Below are 16,986 nucleotides of genomic sequence, written 5' to 3'. Positions count from 1 at the left end.
GAAAGAGAGGTCATGCGGAAGTATATCGCCGAGAGTTTGGCAAATGGTCATATTAGGCCATCTAAGTCTCCGGTGGCAGTGGGTTTGTTCTTTGTAAAGAAAAAGGATGGATCGCTGAGACCTTGTTTGGATTTCCGGGAATTGAATCGTATTACGGTCCGTGATCCGTATCCCCTTCCTTTGATCTCCGATTTTTTTGATCAGATTGTTGGAGCCAAAGTGTTCTCCAAGTTGTATTTGAGAGGGGCCTACAATCTGATCAGAATCAAGGAAGGGGATGAGTGGAAAACGACCTTCAACACGCACAAGGGTCATTTCGAGAATCTGGTTATGCCTTTTGGGTTAACTAAAGCGCCAGCGGTATTTCAGCGATTCATCAATGACATTTTCCATCATTTTGTGGGGAGGTCCGTGGTAGTTTATTTGGATGACATTCTAATTTACTCTCCTGATCTGAAGACCCATCAGGATCACGTGAGACAGGTTTTGACGATCCTTCGGGAGAATAAATTATTGTCACCACCAGACATCTGAGAAGCTCTGACAGACGTCCTTCAGAACCTCCTCCTTGAGGTTCCTTTTGTTTTGCTTTCATTTCCTCATCTCGTTAGCCTCTCTCAGCTGTCATGTAGTTGCACTGATTGCATCCCTTTAAATCCCTTCCCATACTGCATCACTTTGCGGTTTATACAACTTCCTGGAGTGTATGCATGCTGGATGCTACTACTGAGTCTTCTACAGATAAGTTTTGTTCATTCATTTGTATTTCCCTGTTTTCTGGATCCCAGGTGACCCTGACTCCCTCCGTATCAAGTGTAGGGAGCCGGTGGTCGTGTCCCCTCACTATTATAGGGTGTTCAGGGGTTATACAGTCGAGGTACGAGGATATGCGACCATCTACCATTGAGATGTTTGCATAGGCTGAGCAGTTAGGGAGAGAGCCAGGTCTGTTGCAGGGCTATCCCTTTGGTTCCTTAGTTTTGGATCCAGTCAGTCGGATCTTCCTTTTGTGTCTTCTAGTTTGCTGTACACCTTCCGTGACATTATAAACTGCCAAAACCGTCTTAAGCATGAATCCGGTTTCAACCTTGATTGACCGCATGCAGGGTCTTTCACTGGAGGTAGAAGATCTCCGGAAAACTGTCTCTCAGTTTGAGGTGGCCGTTTCTGCTTGCGTTCATGGAGTTTGTTCTGAGCCTAAGATCTCGCTCCCGGATACGTTCTCCGGGGGTAGTGAGAATTTTTGTTTGCTTTAGAGAGGCTTGCAAACTCCATTTTCGCCTACTTCCCCATTCCTCTGGTGATGAGGAGCGGAGGGTGGGGATCATCATCTCGCTGCTCGGGGATAACGCTCAGTCTTGGGCTTTTTCGCTGCCGGTGGGGGCACGGCCCCTCCGCTCAGTGGATGAATTTTTTTTAGCCCTGGGTCAGATCTATGATGATCCGGATCGTATTGCTCTGGCTGAGTCTAGACTACGTCTTTTATGCCAGGGTAAACAATCCGCAGAGATATACTGCTCAGAATCTCGGAGATGGGCAGCTGATACTGGTTGGAATGATGCTGCACTCCGAAGTCAATTTTGCCAGGGTCTTTCAGAGGGATTGAAAGATGCATTTGCCTTTCATGAGAGACCTGCCTTCTTGGACTCTGCCATGTCTCGGGCCGTTCGTATTGACAGGCATCTTAGAGAGAGAGGAGAGATCTCTCCTTCCTGTCATACTCAGCCCAAGGACAGTGCTGCGGTCTCATTCTGTGCACAGGGGTCTCAGTCGCTGTCAGCCCCTTCTGAGCAGGAGCCCATGCAGCTGGGGTTGATTGCCTCAGACAATAGAAGATTCAGCCCGCATGGGAGGGTTTGTTTCTGTTGTGGAGGTATAAATCATCTGGCAAATGTTTGTCCCTCTAGGAGATTCAGGCAGTCTTCTGGGAGTAATAAAGAAACAAAAAGAAAAAGATCCTCTAAAAACGTTCCATCTGTTACTATTGGCAAGGTTGATGCGGAAATTGAAGGTTTTCCATTTGCTTGTAGTTCCCGTTTTGTCCTACCTGCTAGGGTGGCGCTAGAGGGCAAGAATATTTTTTGTGAGATTTTTGTGGATAGTGGAGCAGCTGTCAATCTTATTGATAATCAATTTGCTATAACTCATGGTTTCCAGGTATGCACTTTGGGAAAGGATATTCCTGTTTTTGCTATCGATTCCGCTCCACTTTCTCAGAAATCGTTAAAGGGCATAGTTCACAATATCCGTTTGATTGTGAGTGATACTCATGTTGAGGATGTGTCATGTTTCGTCCTTAGCGGTTTGCCTACTCCTCTAGTGTTGGGGCTACCCTGGCTCACTAAACATAACCCCACCATTTATGGGCAAGCGAGGCAAATAAATGGTTGGAGTGACTTTTGCAGAGAGAATTGCCTCACGACATCTGTTTCTGAGGTTTCTACTAAGACTGTACCACCTTTCCTCTCTGAATTTTTGGATGTCTTCTCTGAGAGTGGAGTTCAGGATTTGCCCCCGCACAGGGAGTACGATTGCCCTATTAATCTCATCCCAGGCGCCAAGCTGCCTAAATCTCGTTTATACAATCTTTCCCAACCTGAGAGGGTCGCTATGCGTGCTTATAGCTCTGAGAGTCTGAGAAAAGGACACATACGACCCTCGAAGTCACCTGTTGCCGCTGGTTTTTTCTTTGTTAAGAAAAAAGATGGTTCTTTAAGACCTTGTCTGGATTTCAGGGAGCTGAACAGTATCACTATTCGTGACCCTTATCCGCTTCCTCTGATCCCGGACCTGTTTAACCAGGTTGTTGGGGCTAAAGTCTTTTCCAAATTAGACCTAAGAGGGGCATACAACCTGGTCAGGGTCAGAGAAGGGGGCGAATGGAAGACGGCCTTCAATACCCCTGAGGGCCATTTCGAGAATTTGGTTATGCCTTTTGGTTTGATGAATGCTCCAGCCGTTTTTCAGCATTTCGTGAACAGCATTTTTTATCATTTAATGGGAAAATTTGTATTAGTGTATCTGGATGACATTTTGATTTTTTCTCCTGATTTCAAGACTCATAAGGAACACTTACGTCAAGTCTTGCTCATCCTGCGGGAGAATAAATTGTACGCTAAACTGGAAAAATGTGTGCGGTTCCAGAAATTCAATTTCTGGGGTTTCTTCTCTCCGCTTCTGGTTTTCGCATGGACCCCGAGAAGGTCCGCGCTGTGCTTGAGTGGAAGCTTCCTGAGAATCAGAAGGCGCTGATGCGTTTTCTGGGTTTTGCCAATTATTACAGGAAGTTTATTTTGAATTATTCCTCTGTTGTTAAACCACTCACTGATATGACCAGAAAGGGGGTAGATTTTTCTTCCTGGTCGGTAGAGGCGCGTAAGGCCTTTTCTAATATCAAGGAGAGTTTTGCTTCCGCTCCCATCCTGGTACAACCTGATATTTCTCTACCCTTCATAGTTGAGGTTGATGCTTCCGAGGTGGGTGTGGGTGCAGTCTTGTCTCAGGGTCCCTCTCCTGCCAAATGGCGACCGGGTGCCTTTTTCTCGAAGAAACTCTCCTCTGCAGAGAGAAATTATGATGTGGGAGATAGGGAGTTGTTGGCTATCAAGTTAGCTTTTGAGGAATGTCGCCATTGGCTAGAGGGAGCCAGACACCCTATTACCGTGTTTACTGACCATAAGAATCTGGCCTACTTGGAGTCAGCCAAGCGTCTAAACCCGAGACAGGCCAGATGGTCTTTGTTCTTTTCTAGGTTTAATTTTGTTGTCACCTTCCGCCCTGGGGTTAAGAATGTGAAGGCAGATACCCTGTCACGTTGTTTTCCGGGAGGTGGGAATTTTGAAGACCCGGGTCCCATTTTGGCTGAAGGTGTGGTGGTCTCTGCTCCTTATCCTGAATTGGAGGCAGAGGTTCAGGTAGCCCAGTCAGAGGCTCCTGATCTTTGTCCTCCTGGGAGGTTGTTTGTGCCTCTCGCTTTAAGACACAGGATTTTTAAGGAACACCACGATACTGTCCTTGCTGGACACCCGGGGGCAAGAGCCACAGTGGATCTCATCGCTCGGAGATTCTGGTGGCCGGCAATTCGTAAGTCGGTTGAGGGTTTTGTGGCTGCCTGCGAGACCTGCGCTCGTGCCAAGGTCCCTCATTCACGGCCATCAGGTCCTCTCCTTCCGTTACCCATTCCTTCCCGTCCTTGGACACATCTGTCCATGGACTTCATTACGGACCTGCCTCGTTCCTCGGGGAAGACTGTGATTCTGGTGGTGGTGGACCGTTTTAGCAAAATGGTGCATTTCATTCCTTTTCCTGGCTTGCCCAATGCTAAGACGCTGGCGCAGGCATTTATTGATCACATTGTCAAATTGCATGGGATTCCTTCAGACATTGTCTTTGATAGGGGCACGCAGTTTGTTTCCAGATTCTGGAAGGCTTTCTGTTCTCGCTTGGGGGTTCGGTTGTCATTCTCTTCTGCTTTCCACCCGCAGTCGAATGGTCAGACAGAGCGCGTCAATCAGAATCTGGAGACATATCTGCGCTGTTTTGTGGCGGAGAATCAGGAGGATTGGTGTTCTTTTTTGTCCCTTGCTGAGTTTGCTTTAAATAACCGTCGTCAGGAGTCCTCTGATAAGTCACCATTTTTTGGTGCATATGGGTTTCATCCGCAGTTTGGGACTTTCTCGGGAGAGGGGTCTTCTGGTTTACCTGATGAGGACAGATTCTCCTCATCTTTGTCATCGATTTGGCAAAAGATTCAGGATAATCTAAAGAGCATGAGTGAGAGATATAAGCGTGTGGCGGATAAGAGACGTGTGCCTGGTCCGGACCTGAATGTTGGTGATCTGGTGTGGTTGTCTACTAAGAATATCAAATTGAAGGTTCCCTCCTGGAAGTTGGGTCCTAAGTTTATTGGGCCTTACAAAATCTTGTCCGTCATCAATCCTGTTGCCTACCGTCTTGATCTTCCTCAGACTTGGAAGATCCATAATGTTTTTCATAAGTCCTTATTAAAACCTTATGTCCAACCCATTGTACCCTCGTCTTTGCCTACTCCTCCGATTGTGGTTGATGGTAATCTTGAATTTCAGGTCTCTAGGATTGTGGATTCTCATGTTGCCCTCGGTTCTCTCCAGTACCTCGTTCATTGGGAGGGTTATGGTCCTGAGGAGAGGATGTGGGTCCCAGTGACGGACATTAAGGCCACTCGTCTCATCAGGGCTTTCCATAGGTCCCATCCTGAGAAAGTGGGCTCTGAGTGTCCGGAGTCCACTCGTAGAAGGAGGGCTACTGTCACCGCCAGACATCTGAGAAGCTCTGACAGACGTCCTTCAGAACCTCCTCCTTGAGGTTCCTTTTATTTTGCTTTCATTTCCTCATCTCATTAGCCTCTCTCAGCTGTCATGTAGTTGCACTGATTGCATCCCTTTAAATCCCTTCCCATACTGCATCACTTTGCGGTTTATACAACTTCCTGGAGTGTATGCATGCTGGATGCTACTACTGAGTCTTCTACAGATAAGTTTTGTTCATTCATTTGTATTTCCCTGTTTTCTGGATCCCAGGTGACCCTGACTCCCTCCGTATCAAGTGTAGGGAGCCGGTGGTCGTGTCCCCTCACTATTATAGGGTGTTCAGGTGTTATACAGTCGAGGTACGAGGATATGCGATCTTCTACCATTGAGAATTTTGCATAGGCTGAGCAGTTAGAGAGAGAGAGACAGGTCTGTTGCAGGGCTATCCCTTTGGTTCCTTAGTTTTGGATCCAGTCAATCGGATCTTCATTTTCTGTCTTCTAGTTTTCTGTACACCTTCAGTGACAATTATATGCCAAATTGGAGAAATGTGTGTTTTCTGTGCAGGAGCTTCCGTTTCTGGGATATCTGCTTTCTGACTCTGGTTTTCGTATGGACCCCGAAAAGGTCCAGGCGGTTCTGGAATGGGACCGACCGGAGAATCAGAAAGCTTTGATGCGGTTTTTGGGGTTTACTAATTATAATAGAAAATGTATCTTGAACTATTCTACCATTGTAAAACCTCTGACCGATATGACTAAGAAGGGCGCCGACGTCTCTGTCTGGTCGGATGAGGGTTAGGGTCGGATGAGGGCTTTGCAGGCCTTTTTGGCTATTAAGGAATGTTTCGCGTCTGCTCCCATTCTGGTGCAGCCCGATGTGTCATTCGTGGTGGAGGTTGATGCATCAGAGGTGGGGGTTGGAGCAGTGCTGTCGCAGGGTTCATCTCCTGGCAAATGGGTTCCGTGTGCTTTTTTTTCCAAGAAGCTCTCGGTCGCCGAGAGGAATTATGATGTAGGAGATAGGGAATTGCTGGCCATCAAATTGGCCTTTGAGGAATGGCGTTACTGGTTGGAGGGGGCGTCTCACCGTTACAGTATTGTCACAAGTTGGAGGTCCCAGGAGAGACCACCGCGTCGTCAAGCAATAAACGGAAATCAGGTACAGACACATAAGAGTTTATTGCACAAACAAAAACATGAAAGGCAGCACAGAGAAAACATGAGCTCTATGTACCGTCAGCACAGTGGGAGAAAACCCCCACTGCGCCACTGTCTAGTAATACTCCAGAGGGGCGTAACTAAGCAACTCCTGGTTTTCACTAGAGCCCTAGATGGTAGGGTTAGACTTAGCCGCAGGAAGTTGCCAGGGTCCACTCTGGAGCGTGACCTAGACAGTGACAGCAGGAGCGAATGGACAACAGGTACCGACCGCACATAGGCATACATAACATACAGGCAAATACAAAACAGTCCCACCGCATGTGGACCGCAGCAAACGACCATCCCGAGCATTTAATGCGTACAAAGGAGGACGCCAGCGCGGTCCACATGCACCACAAAAGCATCCTGCACAGGCAGAGCATTGTGCGGATGAAAATACAATTATATAAATCACTGAAGAAAATGCACCAAAAGGATATGTCACTGACTAAACTAGCTGGTCATACAAGCAGATATTAAAAGCTGAGACTTTCGCCAATATGTTCCTGTCAGGAAGATATCGGAGCCCATCATTGCACCACGTCACGGTCACTCAGCATGGCAAAGGGTCCTACCACTACGCTAACTGTGGTGTGAACACGGTCTGAAGGTGATGTGATCCAGCTCACAGCCCAGCCTGCACACAAATGCCTAGCAGGACCGTCAGTGCAATGTGAACAAAGCCAGACTGTGAGCCACACCCATATCAGACCATGTGATGAAGGATTCCAGGTGCAAAGGAATGTTCAATTGCCAGATGAAGGCACATTCAAGACATATAAAACAAAATCACTGTAGAATTGCAGTGGCCAATATGGCGGAACTGCTCAGACCCCAAACACTGTAGCGTGTTTCTCATTGGGCGAGCAGTCCCATCGCATGTGAACCACAGAAATATCGTGGCAGATATGGAGGAGCTGCTCAAACCCCAAACACTGTAGCGTGTTTCTCATTGGGGGAGCAGTCCCACCGCATGTGGACCGCAGCAAACGACCATCCCGAGCAATTAATGCGTACAAAGGAGGACGCCAGCGCGGTCCACATGCACCACAAAAGCATCCTGCACAGGCAGAGCATTGTGCGGATGAAAATACAATTATATAAATCACTGAAGAAAATGCACCAAAAGGATATGTCACTGACTAAACTAGCTGGTCATACAAGCAGATATTAAAAGCTGAGACTTTCGCCAATATGTTCCTGAGCAGTTCCGCCATATTGGCCACTGCAATTCTACAGTGATTTTGTTTTATATGTCTTGAATGTGCCTTCATCTGGCAATTGAACATTCCTTTGCACCTGGAATCCTTCATCACACGGTCTGATATGGGTGGGGCTCACAGTCCTGCTTTGTTCACATTGCACTGGCTGTCCTGCTAGGCATTTGTGTGCAGGCTGGGCTGTGAGCTGGATCACATCACCTTCAGACCGTGTTCACACCACAGTTAGCGTAGTGGTAGGACCCTTTGCCATGCTGAGTGACCGTGACGTGGTGCAATGATGGGCTCCGATATCTTCCTGACAGGAACATATTGGCGAAAGTCTCAGCTTTTAATATCTGCTTGTATGACCAGCTAGTTTAGTCAGTGACATATCCTTTTGGTGCATTTTCTTCAGTGATTTATATAATTGTATTTTCATCCGCACAATGCTCTGCCTGTGCAGGATGCTTTTGTGGTGCATGTGGACCGCGCTGGCGTCCTCCTTTGTACGCATTAAATGCTCGGGATGGTCGTTTGCTGCGGTCCACATGCGGTGGGACTGCTCCCCCAATGAGAAACACGCTACAGTGTTTGGGGTTTGAGCAGCTCCTCCATATCTGCCACGATATTTCTGTGGTTCACATGCGATGGGACTGCTCGCCCAATGAGAAACACGCTACAGTGTTTGGGGTCTGAGCAGTTCCGCCATATTGGCCACTGCAATTCTACAGTGATTTTCAAATACAAAACAGAGCAACTAATGATACAAGCAGGAGTTCACGCAAGGGAGCAGGAGTGGCAATGAGCAGAGAAGGACTTGCTCCACCAGTAGTAAACTGCATGGCCTTGTCATGCCACTCTGCTGCAAAGGCTTGCTGAACACAGACATATGAATACAAAACAGGGCAACTAATAATACCAGCAGGAGTTCACGCAAGGGAGCAGGAGTGGCAATGAGCAGAGAAGGACTTGCTCCACCAGTAGTAAACTGCATGGCCTTGTCATGCCACTCTGCTGCAAAGGCTCGCTGAACACAGACATCAGAATAAACACAAAGAAACTAAAACATAACAGGCAGAACAGAAAACAGACAGACGACGTTAATGAACAAGTAGGGAAACCCACAGAGCACAGACAGACATGGATCCCATGGGTCAGCAGCATGGGAGAGTGAGTACAAACAGGAGCAGGACAAGACAACACACACCAGGAGAGCTGACACAGAACTGAGGAAACCTCAGCCTTATATACAGGTTCCATGGGTGCAGCAGAGAGACCACACCCATGGAGCAGACAGAGGATTAACTCCTAATAGGAACACAGGGGAGTTAACCCATACAGAACCACAAATGACACAGGAACAGAACTTCAGCGAGGAGCGCCGAACAAGCAATAACGGAAGGTCACAGCCAGAGATAGTGGCTGTGACAAGTATATACGGATTATAAGAATTTGCCTTACCTGCAATCTGCCAAGCGTCTGAATCCTAGACAGGCCAGATGGTCACTGTTCTTTACCAGGTTCAATTTTGTGGTTACTTTTCGCCCGGGGGTTAAAAACGTCAAGGCAGATGCGTTGTCTCGCAGTTTTCCTGGGGGATGTGATTCAGAGGATCCTGCTCCAATTTTGGCTGATGTGGTGGTGGTCTCTGCTCTGTTCCCCGAATTTGAGATGGAGGTGTTGGGAGCCCACGGAGGGGGCCCTTGGTTCTTGTCCCCCAGGGAGGTTGTTTGTTCCTGATGGACTGCGATACAAGGTATTCAAGGAACATCACGATACTGTCCTTGCTGGACATCCTGGTGGTAAGTCCACCTTTGATCTTGTGTCCCGGAGGTTCTGGTGGCCAGAGTTACGTAAGAGTGTTGAGGATTACGTAGCAGCTTGTGAAACCTGTGCACGGTCAAAGGTTGCTCACACTCGACCTTCTGGTTCACTTCTTCCTTTGTCTATTCCGTCTCATCCTTGGACGCACTTGTCTATGGACTTTATTATGGATCTGCAGAGTTCCTCCGGGAAAACAGTAATTTTGGTGGTTGTTGACCGTTTTAGTAAAATGGCTCACTTTGTATCGTTAGCCAGTCTGCCCAATGCCAAGAAATCTTGCTCAGATTTTTGTTGATAATATCGTGACATTGCATGGCATTCCTTCGGATGTGGTTTCTGATAGGGGCATGCAGTTTGTCTCCAGGCTTTGGAGGGCGTTCTGCTCTCGGCTTGGCATTCAACTTTCGCTCTCTTCGGCTTTTCATCCGCAGTCGAATGGGCAGACAGAGAGTACTAATCAAAAACTGGAGACCTACTTGAGGTGCTTTGTGGCTGAGAATCAGGAGGACTGGTCCTCATTCTTGTCCCTAGCAGAGTTTGCTTTGAATAACCGTAGGCAGGAGTCCACGGGTAAGTCACCATTTTTTGGCGCATACGGGTTTCATCCTCAGTTTGGTACCTTTTCTGGGACTAGTTCCTCTGGGATGCCAGAGGAGGAGAGATTTTCTTCTGCCTTGTCTTCAAGTGAATTTGGAGAAGATGGGTGAGAGGTATAAGCGAATGGCTGACAAGAGAGACGTATGACTGGTCCGGACCTGTGTGTGGGTGATCTGGTGTGGTTATCTACTAAAAATATTAAACTGAGAGTACTATCTTGGAAACTGGGTCCAAGATTTATTGGACCTTACAAAATATCTGCGGTGGTCAATCCAGTAGCGTTTTGTCTGGATCTTCCGCAGACTTGGAGGATCCATGATGTGTTCCACAAGTCTTTACTGAAGAAATATGTGAAACCGGTGGAAACATCGCCATTGCCTCCTCCCCCTGTTCTGGTTGATGGAAATTTAGAGTTCGAGATCTCCAGGGTTCTCGACTCAAGAGTTCTTTGGGGTTCCCTTCAGTACCTGGTACACTGGAGGGGATATGGCCCTGAGGAAAGGATATGGGTTCCAGCTCTGGATGTTAGTGCCAGCCGACTGGTGAGGGCTTTTCACAGATCCCACCCGGATAAGGTCGGGCTGGGGTGTCCGGAGGTCACCCGTAGAAGAGGGGGTACTGTCATGCCCTGCTCAGGCTATGTGCGGAGGTCTGCCATGTTAGCAGCATGTGTGTAGCCTTTTGTTTTGTTTTGGAGTTGAGCTATATCCGCCTCCCTTCAGGTGCACTGGGTGGGGTCGTTGGTTTGAGTTTAAATTACACCCACTCCCAGTGTCCTGTGCGGGTTATAGCTTCTGTCTGGCTCTGTGAAAGAAAGGAAGGAAGGATTTGCTGTTCCTGCTCAGAAAAAATAAGTTGGTTTTTGTTTTCTTGTGGTTGGCTGTCTAGGCTGTTAGAGAGATGCCTGCCCCCTCCAGGTTCTGAGGGAGCAGGCTGCCTCTATCCCCCTTTCACCATTTTAGGGATTTTAGGGAATTTTCAGCCCAGGCACGAGGACACGTTATTCCCACCTTCAGGGTCTGAACGTGGGCATAGAAGTATAGGGAGAGCTGGTAGGGATTTGTCAGGAGGTGACCTTGATCCCCAGCTTCTCGCCTAGACACTTGTTTGTTTATTTTCTGTTTATCTGGTATCCTGTCCCCTGTGACAAGTATATAACCCTGGAATTTCACACATGCTGATGCTGCAAGGGCTGTAAAATTGTGTATTTTGGCCAAAAAGTGTGTTTTTCAAACCCCAGAAAATGATGGGTGTATTTCTAGCTTAAATTGCACACTGACTAATCCAAATGTTGTAGATTGCCAAAAAAGTTGGGTTTTTTACTAACAGAATATGAAAGCAATATATAACGTTTGAATTTCACACGTCCAGATGCAGCTAGGGATGTAAAATAATGTATTTTGCACAAAAAGGGTGTTTTAAAAAAATAATTATGCCTGTATTTCAAGTTAAAATTGCACACTGACTAATCCTGCAAATGCACCAGATGTTGTATATTGCCAAAAAAGGGTGATTTTTCACAACCAGATTATTAGTGGAGTTTTTCAAGCTTGAATTAGAATGTCACAAAAGCTCAGATGCAGTGCTGGTGCACAGATGCAGTGCTGGTGCACTGAGCTTGCATAAAATGGCCGCCGCCCACCTAACTAAAAGAGGGATAAAAGTTATTTTTTTCGATTGTGCCCTGCACCCACACAACTATTTGTCTGTAGATCGCTGAGTTAGATTCTCTCCTATTCTCTCCCTCACAGCAGCAGCATCCTCTCCCTACACTAGTAACAGCAGAGTGACGGGCGGCGCTACGTGACTGCAGCTTATATAGAGCCCGGGTCACATGCTGCTCCGGCCAATCACAGCCATGCCAATAGTAGGCATGGCTGTGATGGCTTCTAAGGTCAGACAGTTACACGCTTCAAAAAGCGCAGAGAAATCGCCGAACTCGAACTTTTACTGAAATGTTCGGGTTCGGGTCCAGGGTCCAAAAATCCTAAAGTTCGGTACGAACCCGAACTTTACAGTTTGGGTTCGCTCAACCCTACTAATAAGCAATTAACTTTGTTTGTCTTAAATACACACAGCTCAGCAATTCTCAATTCTGACCTAAAATAAACCAGCAAAGTAAAATGGAATCCAGGATACAAAATGAAGGTGCAATCCCTCACAGGGTTCGCTCACCATAAGACCCTCACTACAATGTTTTATGTAGGGGTTTGATCACCTGTAGGCCCTCACTCCAATGTTTCATACGGTCTGCTCAGCTGTAGTACCTCACTCCAATGTTTCATACGGTCTGCTCAGCTGTAGTACCTCACTCCAATGTTTCATACGGTCTGCTCAGCTGTAGTACCTCACTCCAATGTTTCATACGGTCTGCTCAGCTGAAGTACCTCACTCCAATGTTTCATACGGTCTGCTTAGCTGTAGGCCCTCACTCCAATGTTTCATACGGTCTGCTCAGCTGTAGGCCCTCACTCCAAACTGAATGTCAGAATGGGAAAGAAAGGTGATTTAAGCCATTTTGAGCGTGGCATGGTTGTTGGTGCCAGACGGGCCGGTCTGAGTATTTCACAATCTGCTCAGTTACTGGGATTTTCACGCTCAACCATTTCTAGGGTTTACAAAGAATGGTGTGAAAAGGGAAAAACATCCAGTATGCGGCCGTCCTGTGGGCGAAAATGCCTTGTGGATGCTGGAGGTCAGAGGAGAATGGGCCGACTGATTCAAGCTGATAGAAGAGCAACGTTGGCTGAAATAACCACTCGTTACAACCGAGGTCTGCAGCAAAGCATTTGTGAAGCCACAACACGCACAACCTTGAGGCGGATGGGCTACACCAGCAGAAGACCCCACCGGGTGCCACTCATCTCCACTACAAATAGGAAAAAGAGGCTACAATTTTCACGAGCTCACCAAAATTGGACTGTTGAAGACTGGAAAAATGTTGCCTGGTCTGATGAGTCTCGATTTCTGTTGAGACCTTCAAATGGTAGAGTCCGAATTTGGTCACCAGATCTCAACCCAATAGAGCATCTCTGGGATGTGGTGGAACGGGAGCTTCGTGCCCTGGATGTGCATCCCTCAAATCTCCATCAACTGCAAGATGCTATCCTATCAATATGGGCCAACATTTCTAAAGAATGCTATCAGCACCTTGTGGAATCAATGCCACGTAGAATTAAGGCCGTTCTGAAGGCAAAAGGGGTCCAACACCGTATTAGTATGGGGGCACTAATAAATCTTTAATTGAGTGTACTGTACTATACTATTCTGTGCTATACTATACCGTGCTGTACTATACCGTGCTGCACTATACTATACTGTACTCTACCGTGCTGTACTATACTGTACTATACCGTGCTGTACTATACTGTACTATACCGTGCTGCACTATACCGTGCTGTACTATACCGTGCTGTACTATACTATACTGTGCTGTACTATACCGTGCTGTACTATACTATACTGTGCTGTACTATACTGTGCTGTACTATACCGTGCTGTACTATACTATACTGTACTATACTATTCTGTGCTATACTATACCGTGCTGCACTATACTATACTGTACTCTACCGTGCTGTACTATACTATACTGTACTATACTATACCGTGCTGCACTATACTATACCGTGCTGTACTATACTGTACTATACCGTGCTGTACTATACCGTGCTGTACTATACTATACTATTCTGTGCTATACTATACGGTGCTATACTATACTATACCGTGCTGCACTATACTATACTGTACTATACCGTGCTGTACTATACTATAGTGTACTATACTATTCTGTGCTATACTATACCGTGCTGTACTATACTATACTGTACTCTACCGTGCTGTCCTATACTATACTGTACTATACCGTGTTGTTCTATACCGTGCTGTACTATACTATACTGTACTATGCTATACTATACCGTGCTGCATTATACTATACTATACTGTGCTGTACTATACTGTATTATACTTTGCTGTACTATCCTGTGCTATACTATACTATAATATACTGTACTATATTATACCGTGCTATACTATACTGTGCTGTACTATACTATACTGTACTATACTATACTATGCTGTATTATACTGTACTATACTGTGCTGTACTATACTATACTGTGCTGTACTATACTGTGCTGTACTATACTATACTGTGCTGTACTATACCGTGCTATACTATACCGTATTATACTTTGCTGTACTATACTGTGCTATATTATACTGTACTATATTATACCGTGCTATACTATACTGTACTATACTGTGCTGTACTATACTATAATATAGTGTACTATATTATACCGTGCTATACTATACTGTACTATACTGTGCTGTACTATACTATAATATAGTGTACTATATTATACCGTGCTATACTATACTGTGCTGTACTATACTATACTATACTGTGCTGTACAATACTGTGCTGTACTATAATATAATATACTGTACTATATTATACCGTGCTATACTATACTGTGCTGTACTATACTATACTGTGCTGTACTATACTATAATATACTGTACTATATTATACCGTGCTATACTATAATATACTGTGCTGTACTATACTATAATGTGCTGCATTATACTGTGCTGTACTATACTGTGCTGTACTATACTATACTGTACTATACTATGCTGTGCTGTACTATACTGTGCTGTACTATACCGTGCTGTACTATACTGTGCTGTACTATACTATACCGTGCTGTACTATACTGTGCTGCACTATACCGTGCTGTACTATACTATACTGTGCTGTACTATACTATACCGTGCTGTACTATACTGTACTATACTATGCTGTACTATACTGTGCTGTACTATACTGTGCTGTACTATACTATACTGTGCTGCACTATACTATGCTGTACTATACTGTGCTGTACAATACTGTACTATACTATACTGTGCTGCACTATACCGTGCTGTACTATACTGTACTATGCTGCACTATACTGTGCTGTACTATACTATACTGTGCTGTACTATACTGTGCTATACTATACCATGCTGTACTATAGTGTGCTGTACAATACTGTACTATACTATACTGTGCTGCACTATACCGTGCTGTACTATACTATACCGTGCTGTACTATACTGTGCTGTACTATACTGTGCTGCACTATACTATACTGTGCTGCACTATACCGTGCTATACTATACCGTGCTGTACTATAGTGTGCTGTACAATACTGTACTATACTATACTGTGCTGCACTATACCGTGCTGTACTATACTATACCGTGCTGTACCATACTGTGCTGCACTATACTATACTGTGCTGCACTATACCGTGCTATACTATACCGTGCTGTACTATACTGTACTATACTGTGCTGCACTATACCGTGCTGTACTATACTATACTGTACTATACTGTGCTGTACAATACTGTGCTATACTATACTGTGCTGCACTATACCGTGCTGTACTATACTGTGCTGTACTATACTGCACTATACTATACTGTGCTGCACTATACCGTGCTATACTGTACTATACTATACCGTGCTGTACTATACTGTGCTGTACTATACTGTGCTGCACTATACTATACTGTGCTGCACTATACCGTGCTATACTATACCGTGCTGTACTATAGTGTGCTGTACAATACTGTACTATACTATACCGTGCTGTACTATACTATACCGTGCTATACTATACCGTGCTGTACTATACTGTGCTGCACTATACTGTACTATACTATATTATGCTGTACTATACTGTGCTGTACTATACTATAATATACTGTGCTGTACTATACTGTAATGTACTATACTATGCTGTACTATAATATGCTGTACTCTACTGTACTATACTGTGCTGTATTATACTGTACTATAATATACTGTACTATAATATACTGTACTATAATATACTGTACTAAACTATAATATACTGTACTCTACTGTGCTGTACTATACTGTGCCGTACTATAATATACTGTACTATATTATACTGTACTATAATATACTTTACTATGCTATGCAGTACTAAAATATACTGTACTATACAATACTGTGCTGTACTATAATATACTGTACTATACTATACTGTGCTATACTATACTGTACTATTATATACTCTAGTATACTGTAGTGTATTATAATGTACTATAATATACAGTACTATACTATAATATACTGTACTATACTATGCTGTATAATACCTTACTATAATATATTGTACAGTACTATAATATACTGGACTCTACTGTGCTGTACCATAATATACTGTGCTATACTGTACTGTGTTGTAGTATACTGTACTATACTATGATGTACTATACTATAATATACTGTGCAATACTATACTTTACTATACTGTGCTGTACTATACTGTACAGTACTATAATATACTGTGCTATACTATACTGTACTGTAGAATACTGTGCTATACTATACAATACTGTACTATAATATACAATAATGTGCTGTACTATACTGTGCTGTACTATAATATACTGTACTGTACTATACTGAACTATAATATACTGTACTATACTATGCTGTACTATACTATAATATACTGTACTATAATATACTGCACTATACTATAATATACTGTACTATACTATAATATACTGCACTATACTATACTGTACTATAATATACTGCACTATATTATAATATACTGCACTATACTATAATATACTGTCCTATACTGTACTATACTATAATATACTGTACTTTGCCGTATTGTACTGAGATTACGGAGGTGCAATGAGGGGGATTATAGGGCAGTTTTCTCTACTTTTCTTACTCCCCAGATGTTTCCGGGGGTCAGTAAAGCGGGGTCCACACTTCTGGGGGGCGGGGCCATACTCTGCCCCATTGTACCGGCACCCCCTCTGC

The sequence above is a fragment of the Bufo bufo genome (genome assembly GCF_905171765.1).
Source record: "Bufo bufo chromosome 1 unlocalized genomic scaffold, aBufBuf1.1 SUPER_1_unloc_1, whole genome shotgun sequence".
NCBI lineage: Eukaryota > Metazoa > Chordata > Amphibia > Anura > Bufonidae > Bufo > Bufo bufo.
The sequence above is the reverse complement of the archived record's forward strand: the minus strand, read 5'-3'. Positions refer to the sequence as shown.